Here is a 14,343-nt window from a genome sequence, read left to right on the forward strand (position 1 = left end):
GTTTTTCTGGGGTTTCATTTTGTTCCTTCATCTGGGACATAATTTTCTGTTTCATTTTATCTAACTTTCTATGATTGTGTTTTCTGTTCTGCATGCTATAGGATTGTAGTTCTTGCTTCAACTGTCTGTCCTGTGGTAGATGAGGCTGTCTAAGAGACTTGTGCAAGGGTCTGGTGGTGGATAGAACTGGGCCTTGTCCCTCTTGTGGGCAGGGCCATGCTAAGCAAAACTTTAAACTGCTTTTCTGCTGATGGGTGAGGTTGTTTTCCCTCCTTTTTGGTTGTTTGGCCTGAGATAACCCAGAACTGGGGCCTATAAGCTATTTAGTGGGGCTAATGGCAGCCCCCAGGAGGGCTCACACCAATGAATACTTCCAAGAATTGCTGCTTTCAATGTCTTTGTCCCCACAGTGAGCCACAGCCAAACCCCACCTCTGCAGGAAACCTTCCAATACTAGCAGGTAGGTTTGATCCAGTCTCTTATGGGGTCACTGCTTTTTTCCCGTGGGTCCTGGTCCACACAGGACTTTGTGCTTGTGCTCCAAAAGTGGAGTTTCTGTTTTCCCCAGTCCTATGGCATGCATGCTAAATTGCTTCAGTTGTGTCTTACTCTCTGCAACCCTATGGACCATAGCCTGCCAGGTTCCTCTGTTCATGGGATTCTCCAGGCAAGAATACTGGAGTGGGTTGCCATGTGCTCTTCCAGGGGATCTTCCCAACATTGGCAAGTGGGTTCTTTACCACTAGTGCCACCTGGGAAGCAGTCCAATGAAAGTCCTGCAATTAAATCACTCAGGCCTTCAAAGCTAGAACTCTGAAAATCTTCCTCCTTCCTTTCATTCCTGTGGGAGGGAGAGCTTCTGTGGTATAATTGCTGTCCAGTTTGTGGGATGGTGGCTCAGTTGGTAAAGAACCTGCCTGCAATGCAGAAGACCCAGGTTCGATCCCTGGGTTGGAAAGATCCTGTTGGAGAAGGGAATGACAACCCACACCAGTATCCTACCTGGAGAATCCCATAGACAAAGCAGCCTGGCAGGCTACAGTCCATGAGGTTCAAAGAGGTGGACACAACTGAATGACTAACACTTTCACTTTCACTTTACCCTGGCATGTATAGGATTTGATTATATCATAATTACGCACCTCCTTCTGTCTCATTGTGTCTTCATTTTTATCTTTCGATGTAGGGTATCTTTTTTGGTAAGTTTTAGCGGTTTGGGGTTTGTTTTTGTTTGTTTTTTTTTGGTCGAAGGTTTTTCAGCCAGTGTTCTCATAAGAAGGGGTGAGCACACGTCCTTCTACTCCATCATTGTGAAGGAGGATCATGTCTGTGCAAACTTTAGAATCAGCTTGTCACTATAAAATTCTTCCTGGGATTTTAATCAAGATTGCACTGAATCTATAAATACATTGAGTTTAACTAACACATTAACAATATGGCACCATCTAATCCATATCCAGAATGAAGGCAGGAGGAGAAGGGGGCGACAGAGGATGAAGTGGTTAGGTGGCTTCAATGACTCTATGGACATGAGTTTGAGAAAACGCCAAGAGATAGTGAAGGACAGGGAAGCCTGGAGTGCTGCAGTCCATGAGGTCACAAAGAGTCAGATACGACTTAGCAACTGAACAACAACAATCCACGTCTACATTATATCTCTACATTTAGTTATATCTTTAAAATATTTCCCTCATCAGTGTTTTCTAGTTTTCAGCATTTGAATCATCCAGGTATTTGTTAAATTTCTTAGTATCAATATCTTACTATTTTTAGTGCCATTATATATTGTATTTTAATTTTGAATTACAATTATTCATTGTTACTAAATAGTTCACTTTTGGTATATGACTTTGTATCCTGTGATCTTGCTAAGCTTTTTAATTAATTCTTTGTTGTTGTTCAGTCACTAAGCCTTGTCTGACTCTTTGCAACCCTATGGACTGCAGCACACCAGGCCTCCCCGTCCTTCACTATCTCCTGGAGTTTGTCCAAGTTCATGTCCATTGAATCGGTGATGCTATCTAACCATCTCATCCTTTGTCACCCTCTTCTCCTTCAGCCCTCAATCTTTCCCAGCATCAGGGTCTTTTTCAGTGAGTCAGCTCTTTGTATCAGGTAGCCAAAGTATTGGAACTTCAGCATCAACATCACTCCTTCCAATGAATATTCAGGGTTGATTTCTTTTAGGGTTGACTGGCTCATCTCCTTACTGTCCAAGGGACTCTCAATGATCTTCTCCAGCACCACAATTTGAAAGCATTAATTCTTTGGCATTCAGCCTTCTTTATTGTCCAATTCTCACATCTGCATGTGACTACTGGGAAAACCATAGCTTTGACTATACGGACCTTTGTCGGCAAAGTGATGAATTTGCTTTTTAATATACTGTCTAGGTTTGCCATAGCTTTCCTTCCAAGAAGCAATCATCATCTAATTTCATGACTGCAGTCACCATCTGCAGTGATTTTAGAGCCCAAGAAGAGAAAATCTATCACTGCTGCCACCTTTCCCCCTTCTATTTGCCATGAAGTGATTTGACTGGATGCCACTATCTTGGTTTTTTTCAACACTGAGTTTTAAGCCTACTTTTTCACCTTCATCAAGAGGCTCTGTAGCTCCTCTTTGCTTTCTGCCATTAGAGTGGTATCATCTGCATATCTGAAGTTGTTGATATTTCTCCTGACAATCTTAATTCTAGCTTGTAACTCATCCAGCCCAGCATTTCAATGACAAACTCTGCATATAAATTAAATAAACAATGTGACGGTATACAGCCTTGTTGTACTCCTTTCTCAATTTTGAACCAATCAATTGTTTCATATAAAGTTCTAATGCTGCTTCTTGACCCACATACAGGTTTCTCAGGAGACAAGTAAGATGGTTTGGTGTTCCAATCTCTTTAAGAATGTTCTGGTTTGTTGTAATTCACACAGTCAAAGGCTTTAGTGTAGTCAGTGAAACAGAAGTAGATGTTTTTCTGGAATTCCCTTGATTTCTCTATGATGCAACAAATGTTGGCAATTTGATCTCTGGTTCCTCTGCCTTTTCTAAACCCAGCTTGTACATCTGAAAGTTCTTGATTCAAATACTGCTAAAGCCTAGCTTAAAAGATTTTGAGCACAACCTTACTAGCATGGGAAGTGAGTGCTGAGTGCAATTGTCTGGTAGTTTGAACATTCTTTAGCACTGTCCTTCTTGGGAATTGGGACAAAGATTGACTTTTTCCAGTCCTGTGGCTACTGCTGGGTTTTCCAAATTTGCTGACATATTGAGTGAAGCACTTCAACAGCATCATCTTTCAGGATCTGAAATCCCTCAACTGGAATTTCATCACCTCCACTAGCTTTATTGGCAGCAATGCTTCCTAAGGCCACTTGGCTTCCTACTATAGGATGTCTGGTTCTAGGTGAGTGACCACACCATTGTGGTTATCTGGGTCATTAAGACCTTTTTGTATAGTTCTTCTGTGTATTCTTGCCATCTCTTCTTGATCTCTTCTGCTGTTTTATTTTCCCTTTATTGAGCCCATCTTTGCATGAAATGTTCTTTTGATATCTCCAGTTTTATTGAAGTGATGTCTAGTCTTTCCCATTCTATTGCTTTCCTCTATTTCTTTGCATTGTTCATTAAGGCCCTCTTGTCTCTCCTTGCTATTCTCTGGAACTCTGCATTCAGTTGTGTATACCTTTTCCTTTCTCCATTTCTTTTCACTTCTCTTCTTTCCTTTATTTGTAAAGCCTCCTCAGACAACCACTTTGCCTTCTTGCATTTCTTTTTCCTTGGGATGGCTTTTATTAGTACCTTCTGTACAATGTTTCGCATCTCTGTCCATAGTTCTTCAGGTACTCTGTCTACCAGATCTAATCCCTTAAATCTATTCATCACCTCCACTGTATAATCATAAGGGAATTGATATAAGTCATAACTGAATGGCCTAGTGGTTTTCCCTACTTTCTTCAATTCGAGCCTGAATTTTGCAATAAGGAGCTGATTTTCTGAGCTACAGTCAGCTCCTGGTCTTGTTTTTGCTGACTGTATAGATCTTCTCTATCTTTGGCTGCAAAGAAATGTAGTCAATCTGATTTCAGTATTGACGATTTGGTGACATTCATGTGTAAAGTCATCTCTTGTGTTGTTGGAAAAGGCTGTTTTCTATGACCAGTGTGTTTTCCAGGCATAATTCTGTTAACTTTTGCCCTCCTCCATTTTGTACTCCAAGGCCAAACTTGCCTGTTACTCCAGGTATGTATTGACTTCCTACTTTTTTTTAAAATTTAAATTTATTTATTTTAATTAGAGGCTAATTACTTTACAATATTGTATTGGTTTTGCCATACATCAGACAGCAAAAGAGACACAGATGTATAGAACAGTCTTTTGGACTTCCTATGTTTGCATTCCAATCTCCTATGATGAACATCTTTTTTGGCATTAGTTCTAGAAGGTCTTATAGGTCTTCATAGAACTGGTCAACTTCAACTTCTTTGACATCAGTGGTTGGGGCATAGACTTGGATTAGTGTGATGTTGAATGGTTTGCCTTGGAAATGAACTGAGATCATTCTGTTGTTTTTGAGATTGCACACAAGTATTACATTTCAGACTCTTTTGTTGATTATGAGGGCTACTCCATTTATTCTATGGGATTCTTGCCCACAGTAATAGATATAATGGTCATATGAATTAAATTAGCCCATTTTCATCCATTTTAGTCCACTGATTCCTAAAATTTCAATGTTTACTGTGTTTGAAGTTTGTTGTTTCTCTAGTTATTCTATGTGAACCAGAAACTTAAATTTGCTATGTTGATAACTTGATTTTGTCTTGTCCCCCTTTCTTTGTCTCTTCCTTTTGTGCTACTCTCCAGAGAGATTCTATCTCTTGCAGTTCTCCCAACTGTTTCCATTGTTGTTTTTATTCCAGGTTTTGTAGCATGTAGTAGGGATTCAAGGAGGTGGTGTTAAGGATGAATTTTCTAAGGATTCTGCCAGATATTCCTTGTGGGCACCTTAGAGAAAACGTCATTATACAGTGTGGGATGTCCAATGGGCCTCATACTCTGCTCGTGGCCCCCACTCTGCATTTAGCAATGTGCTACAAATTTCTAATTTAATTTTTCTACTGGCTTATTTGGTATTTGGGCAGTGTCTGTCCTAGGTAGGTAAATGCACAGGTTCTCTTTCTACCTGATAGCACCTGTCTATCACTAGGTTTTGTGGTAGAAATTTCCCATGAGAACTCTGTTTTCAGAAGAGTTCTCAAAAGGTAATTATTTTGAACTTTTCCCTGTTCATTGTCTTGTTTTATGGGTAGGAATGATGCTCCTTCTAGCTCTGTGCATCTCAAACCTAAAGTCCTTAAGAAAGTCTTTTTTAACAAATAATGCTGGATCAGTTCAAAATTCATTGTTGTCCAGTCGCTAAGTCCTGTCTGACTCCTTGCATCCCCAGAAGTGCAGCGTGCCAGACTCCCCTGTTCTTCACTATCTCCCTTAGTTTGCTCACATTAGTGTTCATTGATTCAGAGATGCTATATTACCATCTCATCCTCTGCCACCCCCTTCTCCTCTTGCCTTCAATCTTTCCCAGTATCAGATAATGCTGGATCAATTCTAAACATATGAAAAAGAAATTGGATCCTTAACTCCTATTAAACTTCACACGCATCCTTAACTTATCACTACTTCATTGTCTGGGCTTCTTACAAACACCAGTCATGCCACTGTACATGGCCATTTAAAGTTCTACTGATTTCTTCTTATCCTAGTTGTGTCTTCATGAGAAGGATCAAAGTAACATAGCCAGATTTTATAAGCCTATAATTTCATATTTCTGTTATTATTAGATGAGAACCTAACTTGGGAGAAGATAGCATGCCTCTTGGTGGTTCCTTTGATTTGGTGGGAGATGTTAGCCATTATGGCAGTCTGCTGTCTTAACTGCTCTTCTTGACACTTGCTGCTGCCAAAGATGATTGATTTATCCATAGATGGTTGAAGGGGAACAATTGGAAAGTCTTACATAGACAATTAGTTGGTAATATTTCATTTTCAATATACAGTTTTAACAGGTGTGCTATATATAAACTTCTTATTCATATCTGATTAACATTAATTTCAAGAAGTTGTGCTGCCAGGTTAATGGCTTTTGTCTTATTGTCAAATTGTATAGGAGATTCGTCTTATAATGATCAACTCTGATAAGTTTCTACAGAATTTATTGTCCCTCCAAAAGAGCACAAATGGCAAGGACATTACACGAAAAGAAAATTACAAGATAATCCTTGTTCTTAAATGAAACTAAATTGGATTGCAATTGAAGGAATTAAAATGTTTTTATTCACAGATGACATATTTATGTACACTGGTCCATTGGTCAGTCGCTCAGTCGTGTCCAACTCTTTGCAACCCCATGGACTGTAGCCTGCCAGGCTCCTCTGTCCATGAAATTCTCCAGGCAAGAATACTGGAGTGGATAGCCATTCCCTTCTCCAGGGGATCGTCCTGACCTAGGAATTGAATCTGGGTCTCCTGCATTGTGGGCATATACTTTACCACTGAACCACCAGGGAAGCCCATTTATGTATATATACAATCCCAAAGAACCTACAAAGCTCTTAGAATAAATGAGTTTAGAAAGGTCACTGAGTCAGGGTTAATATATAAGATTGTCACTTTTCTGTAGATCAGCAACCAATAATTGGGAAAAATTAAAACCACACCATATAAAACAGAATAAAAGTCAGTGCCTGCCAATGCAGGAGGCGTGGGTTTGATCTCTGGGTTGGAAAGATCCCCTGGAGAAGGAAATGACAACCCACTCCAGTATTCTTGCCTGGAAAATCCTATGAAGAGAAGAGCCTGGCAAACTATAGTCCATAGCATCACAAAGAGTCGGATATGACTTAGCAGCTAAACAAAAACAACAACCAAATAAAAAGCAATGAATTTAATGAGACAAGTGCAAGATTTCTGCACACTAATGTACAGAATATTATTCAGAAAAATATAAGAATTTCCACATAAAATAAAAGTCATGTTCTTAGATTGGAAGTTTCAATTATAAAGATGTAAATATTCTCCAGATTCTCCCTACAAATTCTATACAATTCCAATAAAAATTATAGCAGTTATTTTTTTCTTAGTGAAAACTGGCAAGATGATTCTAAAATTGACTTAGAAATACTAAGGGAAAAGAATGCCAAGACAAACTTGAAGAATAATAACAAAGCTGAGAGAGTCACACTACTACAGATAAACAAGAGATTATATATAGACAAAGAGATCTATATATAGATAAAAGATATCCATATCAAAAGATTATATCATACTACTAAATGTAACAAAACTTATTATAAAGTTATAGTTATTAGAAAACTAATTGTGTTACTCTTGTAAGGATAAAAAGAGACCAAATGAACAGACAAGGGAGTACAGAATTACATGTGCACCTATATGGTCACTTGATTTATGACAAGGTGAGAAGTACCAATGACCTCAGATATGCAGATGACACCACCCTTATGGCAGAAAGTGAAGAAGAACTAAAGAGCCTCTTGATGAAAGTGAAAAAAGAGAGTGAAAATGCTAGCTTAAAACTCAACATTCAGAAAACTAAGATCATGGCATCCAGTCCCATCACTTCATGGTAAATAGATGGGGAAACAATGGAAACAGTGACAGACTTTATTTTGGGGGGGCTCCAAAATCACTGCAGATGGTGACTGCAGCCATGAAATTAAAAGACACTTGCTCCTTGAAAGAAAAGCTATGACCAACCTAGACAGCATACTAAAAAGCAGAGACATTACTTTGCCAACAAAGGTCTGTCTAGTCAAAGCTATGGTTTTTCCGGTAGTCATGTATGGATGTGAGAGTTGGACTATAAAGGAAGCTGAGCACCGAAGAATTGATGGTTTTGAACTGCGGTGTTGGAGAAAACTCGAGAGTCCCTTGGACTGCAAGGAGATCCAACCAGTCCATCCCAAAGGAAATCAGTCCTGAACATTCATTGGAAGAACTGATGCTGAAGCAGAAACTCCAATACTTTGACCACATGATTAGAAGAGCTGACTCATTGGAAAAGACCCTGATGCTGGGAAAGATTGAAGGCAGGAGGAGAAGGGGACGACAGAGTATGAGATGGTTGGATGGCATCACTGACTCGATGGACATGAGTTTGAGTACTCTCTGGGAGTTGGTGATGGACAGGAAAGCCTGGTGTGCTGCAGTCCATGGGGTCGCAAAGAGTTGGACACGACTGAATGAGTGAACTGAACTGAACCGAACCATGCACTCCAGTGGGTAAAAGATGGTCTTTCTAATAGTACTTTGTGAATAGAAAAAATTAATCTTAACTCCTTCAATACAAAATATCATAAAAGTAATCAGTTTCAGAACTATTTTTGGTCCAAATGTGAAAGGTAAAACAATAAATATTTTAGAAGAAAACAGGCAAGAATTTTCATGACTTTAGAATATCAATTTTTAAAATAATTCTCTATTTATTTTGGCTGTGTGGGCCTTGCTGTGCAGGTTTTTCTCTACTTGTGGCAAGCAGGGGCTACTCTCCAGTTGCGGTGTAGGGGCTTCTCATTGCAGTGGCTTCTCTTGTTGCAGAGCATGGGCCCTAGGGCACTCAGGCTTTAGTAGTGGTGGCACGTGGGCTCAGTAGTTGCAGCTCCTGGGCTCTAGAGCGCATGCTCAGTAGTGGGTGCACTGGCTTTGTTGCTCTACAGCATGTGATATCATCCCGATTCAGGGATTGAACCCACGTCTCCCACATTGGCAGATGGGTTCTTTACCACTGAGCCTCAGAGTCTCCAGCTCTGAAATATCTTAAAATAATTTTTATTTGTTTTATTTTGACATACTTTGGTATAAAGGGAAGTTGTAAAAACAAAACAAAGAATTCCTATGTACAATACTTGCCTTTCATGTTCTTTTCCTTATTCTCTCTCTTTAATTATATTTCCATTGCATAATTATTTTCTAAAGCCTTTGAGCGTACATTGCAGAAATGATTTTTTTTTTTTAACACCTAAATATTTTGTACCTTAGAAACAAGGAGGCTGTGTCACATAATCACAAAGTAACAAATTCCAGCAACTAATGTTGATATAAAATCTCCTCTATGGGCCTTGAGTTCTGTATATTTAAATTAATCAATTTTCTATAGTCTCTGGGTTTCAAGTCATAGTTAGAAATCCTTTCATCACAAGTTAAAGAGGAATGTACTCATATTCTGGTATTTGTATGGTTTCATTCTTTACTGAAAGAACTTTTGTTGCATTTAGAATCTGTTCTTGGATACAGCTTCAGGTATGGATCTCATTGTCAGTTTTTTCCAAATGGCATAACGATTTGTCCCAGCACAGTTTTGTTTTTATCAAGGCATTTGAAGTGCCAACTTCACTACATATTAAAGTTCTACACATACTTTTACTTATTTATGGATTTTCTCTTCTACTGAGCTATCTATTCATATTTTAGTACTTCTATTCTACTTCTATTTTAGCACTACAGTTTTAATCATATAAGCTTAAACTATGTTTTAATGTCATAAGAGTTTTAAAGGACTTGTTTCCATTAGAGGCTTTATTTTTAGTGTTTTCTTGTATGTTTACTTTTCAATATGATATTGGTATCAAGTTGTCTAGCTCTATAAAAATTCTTAACATTTTTTTGAGATTGGTTGAAATCTATTAATTTAGAGAAATAGCTTTATAATGATGAATATTTAAAAAAAACAAATGGAGTCTTATCATTTGTTCAAGTTTTTTATTTTTTAAAAAAATTTATTTTATTTTTTAACTTTACAATATTGTATTGGTTTTGCCATATATCAACATGAATCCGCCACAAGTATACATGTGTTCCCCATCCTGAACCCTACTCCCTCCTCCCTCCCCGTACCATCCCTCTGGGTCGTCCCAGTGAACCAGCCCCAAGCATCCAGTATCGTGCATGGAACCTGGACTGGTGACTCGTTTCATATATGATATTATACATGTTTCAATGCCATTCTCCCAAATCATCCCACCCTCTCCCTCTCCCACAGAGTCCAAAAGACTGTTCTATACATCAGTGTCTCTTTTGCTGGCTCATATACAGGGTTATTGTTACCATCTTTCTAAATTCAATATATATGCATTAGTATACTGTATTGGTGTTTTTCTTTCTGGCTTACTTCACTCTGTATTATAGGCTCCAGTTTCATCCACCTCATTAGAACTGATTCAAATGTATTCTTTTTAATGGCTGAGTAACACTCCATTGTGTATATGTACCACAGCTTTCTTATCCATTCATCTGCTGATGGACATCTAGGTTGCTTCCATGTCCTGGCTATTGTAAACAGTGCTGTGATGAACATTGGGGTACATGTGTCTCTTTCCCTTCTGGTTTCCTCAGTGTGTATGCCCAGCAGTGGGATTGCTGGATCACAAGGCAGTTCTATTACCAGTTTTTTAAGGAATCTCCACACTGTTGTCCATAGTGGCTGTACTAGTTTGCATTCCCACCAACAGTGTAAGAGGGTTCCCTTTTCTCCACACCCTCTCCAGCATTTATTGCTTGTAGACTTTTGGATCACAGCCATTCTAACTGGTGTGAAATGGCACCTCATTGTGGTTTTGATTTGCATTTCTCTGATAATGAGTGATGTTGAGCATCTTTTCATGTGTTTGTTAGCCATCTGTATGTCTTCTTTGGAGAAATGTCTATTTAGTTCTTTGGCCCATTTTTTGATTGGGTCATTTATTTTTCTGGAATTGAGCTGTAGGAGTTGCTTGTATATTTTTGAGATTAGTTGTTTGTCAGTTGCTTCATTTGCTATTATTTTCTCCCATTCTGAAGGCTGTCTTTTCACCTTGCTTAGAGTTTCCTTTGTTGTGCAGAAGCTTTTAAGTTTAATTAGGTCCCATTTGTTTATTTTTGCTTTTATTTCCAATATTCTGGGAGGTGGGTCATAGAAGATCCTGCTGTGATGTATGTCGGAGAGTGTTTTGCCTATGTTCTCCTCTAGGAGTTTTATAGTTTCTGGTCATATGTTGAGATCTTTAATCCATTTTGAGTTTATTTTTGTGTATGGTGTTAGAAAGTGTTCTAGTTTCATTCTTTTGCAAGTGGCTGACCAGTTTTCCCGGCACCACTTGTCAAAGAGATTGTCTTTGATCCATTGTATATTCTTGCCTCCTTTGTTATAGATCAGGTGTCCATATGTGCGTGGATTTATCTCTGGGCTTTCTATTTTGTTCCATTGATCTATATTTCTGTCTTTGTGCCAGTACCACACTTTCTTGATGACTGTGGCTTTGTAGTAGAGCCTGAAGTCAGGCAGGTTGATTCCTCCACTTCCATTCTTCTTTCTCAAGATTGCTTTGGCTATTTGAGGTTTTTTGTATTTCCATACAAATTGTGAAATTATTTGTTCTAGCTCTGTGAAGAATACCATTGGTAGCTTGATAGGGATTGCATTGAATTTATAAATTGCTTTGGGTAGTATAAAAAAAAATTCGCATGAGCACTTTAGAAATCTCTTTGGTAGCATATAATACATCTGAATATATGCAGTGTCCTATGACCTAGTACTTCCACTGCTGGGCAAATACTTAGAGAAATATACACATATGAATGCATTTATTACCAAAAATGTGCACAAGGTTGTGGTGAAGCATAATATGTAATATTCCAGATTAAAAACTACCCAAATGTCAATAATGAATAGAAATAATGAATAAAACTTTCTACATTCATATGATAGAACCATGTCATTAAAAGTAATTATCATTCCAAATGGAGACGCAGACATAGAGAATGAACTTGTGTCCACAGTGGGGAAGGGGAGGGTAGGATGAATTGAGAAAGTAGCATTGACATATATACACTATCCTGTGTAAACTAGATAGCTAGTGGAAATCTGCTATATAACACAGGGACCCCAGCCTGTGAAGACCTAGAGGGGTGGAATAGGAAGGGGGAGGGAGGATCAAGAGGGAGGGGATACATATATATATATATATGTAATATATATAAATTATATATATATATTTTTAATTTTAGATCACTCTAAAATAATGGGAAGGGGAACGAGAAAGAGGTGAATCTTTGTTAAAGGTTTTTTTTTTTTTTCAAAGAAGAGATACTCTTGGAAGATTCCTCCAAGATTAAAGAAATAGACTTTCAAAAGCAATACTGATTTGGAAGGACAATATTTTAAAATTTTAAATTGGAAGATAATTCCTTTACAATGTCTTGTTGGTTTCTGCTGTACAGCAATGCACATCAGTTAAATATATATATATATATATATATATATATATATATATATGAAAGTGTTAGTTAGATATATATATTATATATATACATATATATATATATATATATATATGTATATATATATTCCCTGATGGCTCAGATGGTAAAGAATCTGCTTGAAGTGCTGGAGACCCAGGTTGGATCCCTGGGTAGGGAAGGAAGATCCCCTGGAGAAGGAAACGGCAACCCACTCCAGTATTCTTGCCTGGAGAATCCCATGGACAAAGGATCCTGGAGGGCTACAGTCCTTAGGGTCACACAGAGTCAGACACGACTGAGCAACTGCATCCGGTCCCACCACTTCATAGGAAATAGATGAGGAAACAGTGGAAACAGTGTCAGACTTTACTTTTCTGGGCTCCAAAATCACTACAGATGGTGACTGCAGCCATGAAATTAAAAGACACTTACTCCTTGGAAGGAAAGTTATGACCAACCTAGATACCATATTCAAAAGCAGAGACATTACTTTGCCAACAAAGGTCTGCCTAGTCAAGGCTATGGTTTTTCCTGTGGTCATGTATGGATGTGAGAGTTGGACTGTGAAGAAGGCTGAGCGCCGAAGAATTGATGTTTTTGAACTGTGGTGTTGGAGAAGACTCTTGAGAGTCCCTTGGACTGCAAGGAGATCCAACCAGTCCATTCTGAAGGAGATCAGCCCTGGGATTTTTTTGGAAGGAATGATGCTAAAGCTGAAACTCCAATACTTTGGCCACCTCATGCGAAGAGTTGACTCATTGGAAAAGACTCTGATGCTGGGAAGGATTGGGGGCAGGAGGAGAAGGGGACGACAGAGGATGAGAGGGCTGGATGGCATCACTGACTCAATGGACGTGAGTCTGAGTGAACTCCGGGAGTTGGTGAGGGACAGGGAGTCCTGGCGTGCTGCGATTCGTGGGGTCGCAAAGAGTCAGACACGACTGAGAGACTGATCTGATCTGATGAATGCACAGTTCAACGTTAGTGATGTGTGTTTGGTAGGCTACAGTCCATGGGGTCGCAAAGAGTTGGACACAACTGAGCGACTTCACTTCACTTTCACTAAAACATAACCTAATATATTTTTATTTTGAATAGCATGTGTGGCATAAGCTCATCATTGTAAAAATTCATTTCTGTAGAGCTCTCTCTCTCTCTCTCTCTCTCTCTCTCTCTTTTTTTTTTTTTTTTTGGCTTTTTACTTACTAACCTATCCTCTCATTTCATAAGTGAATAGAGAGATGTTTGTAGTGATTATGACCCAGTGTTAGAACTAGCTCAATGTTTCAAGTTCTGATGATTTATTGAATTCGCCTCCATATTTTCACATATGCTGTGCTGTGCTTAGTTGCTCAGTCGTGTCTGACTTTTTGCCACCTCATGGACTGTGGCCCACCAGGCTCCTCTGTCCATGGGGATTCTCCAGGCAAGAATACTGGAGTGGGTTGCCATGTCCTCGCCAGGGAACCTTCCCAACCCAGGGATCGAACCCAGGTCTCCCACATTGCAGTCAGATTCTTTACCGTCTGAACCACCAGGGAAGCCCAAGAATACTGGAGTGGGTGGTCTATCCCTTCTCCGGAGGATTTTCCCAACTCAGGAATCAAACTGGGGTCTCCTGCTTTGCAGGCGGATTCTTTACCAGCTGAGCTACCAGGGAAGCCCTTGATTTTTTTAACCATGAACTTAATATGGTACAAGTATGAAGTAGCTAACCTTTTTAAAAAAATTTACATATAATTCACACTGTTATATTTTATAAATGTATCTATATGTTATCATTCAAACCATAGGGTCAATTAACACTGTGATATGTCACATTATTTAATTTTTTAGTGAAAATTTACTTTTTCAAAATTTACATTTGTTTTTGTAAACAGGTTTACACTAACAGCTTTCAGATTTGGTACTTTGGAGAATTGTTTTGTTTTTTATTTTGAATTAATTTATTTATTTTAATTGGAGGCTAATTATTTTTTTGTTTTGTTTTTTAATTAATTTATTTTAGTTGGAGGCTAATTACTTTACAATATTGTAGTGGTTTTTGCC

The sequence above is a fragment of the Bos indicus genome, chromosome X, assembly GCF_029378745.1.
Source record: "Bos indicus isolate NIAB-ARS_2022 breed Sahiwal x Tharparkar chromosome X, NIAB-ARS_B.indTharparkar_mat_pri_1.0, whole genome shotgun sequence".
NCBI classification, from domain to species: Eukaryota; Metazoa; Chordata; class Mammalia; order Artiodactyla; family Bovidae; genus Bos; species Bos indicus.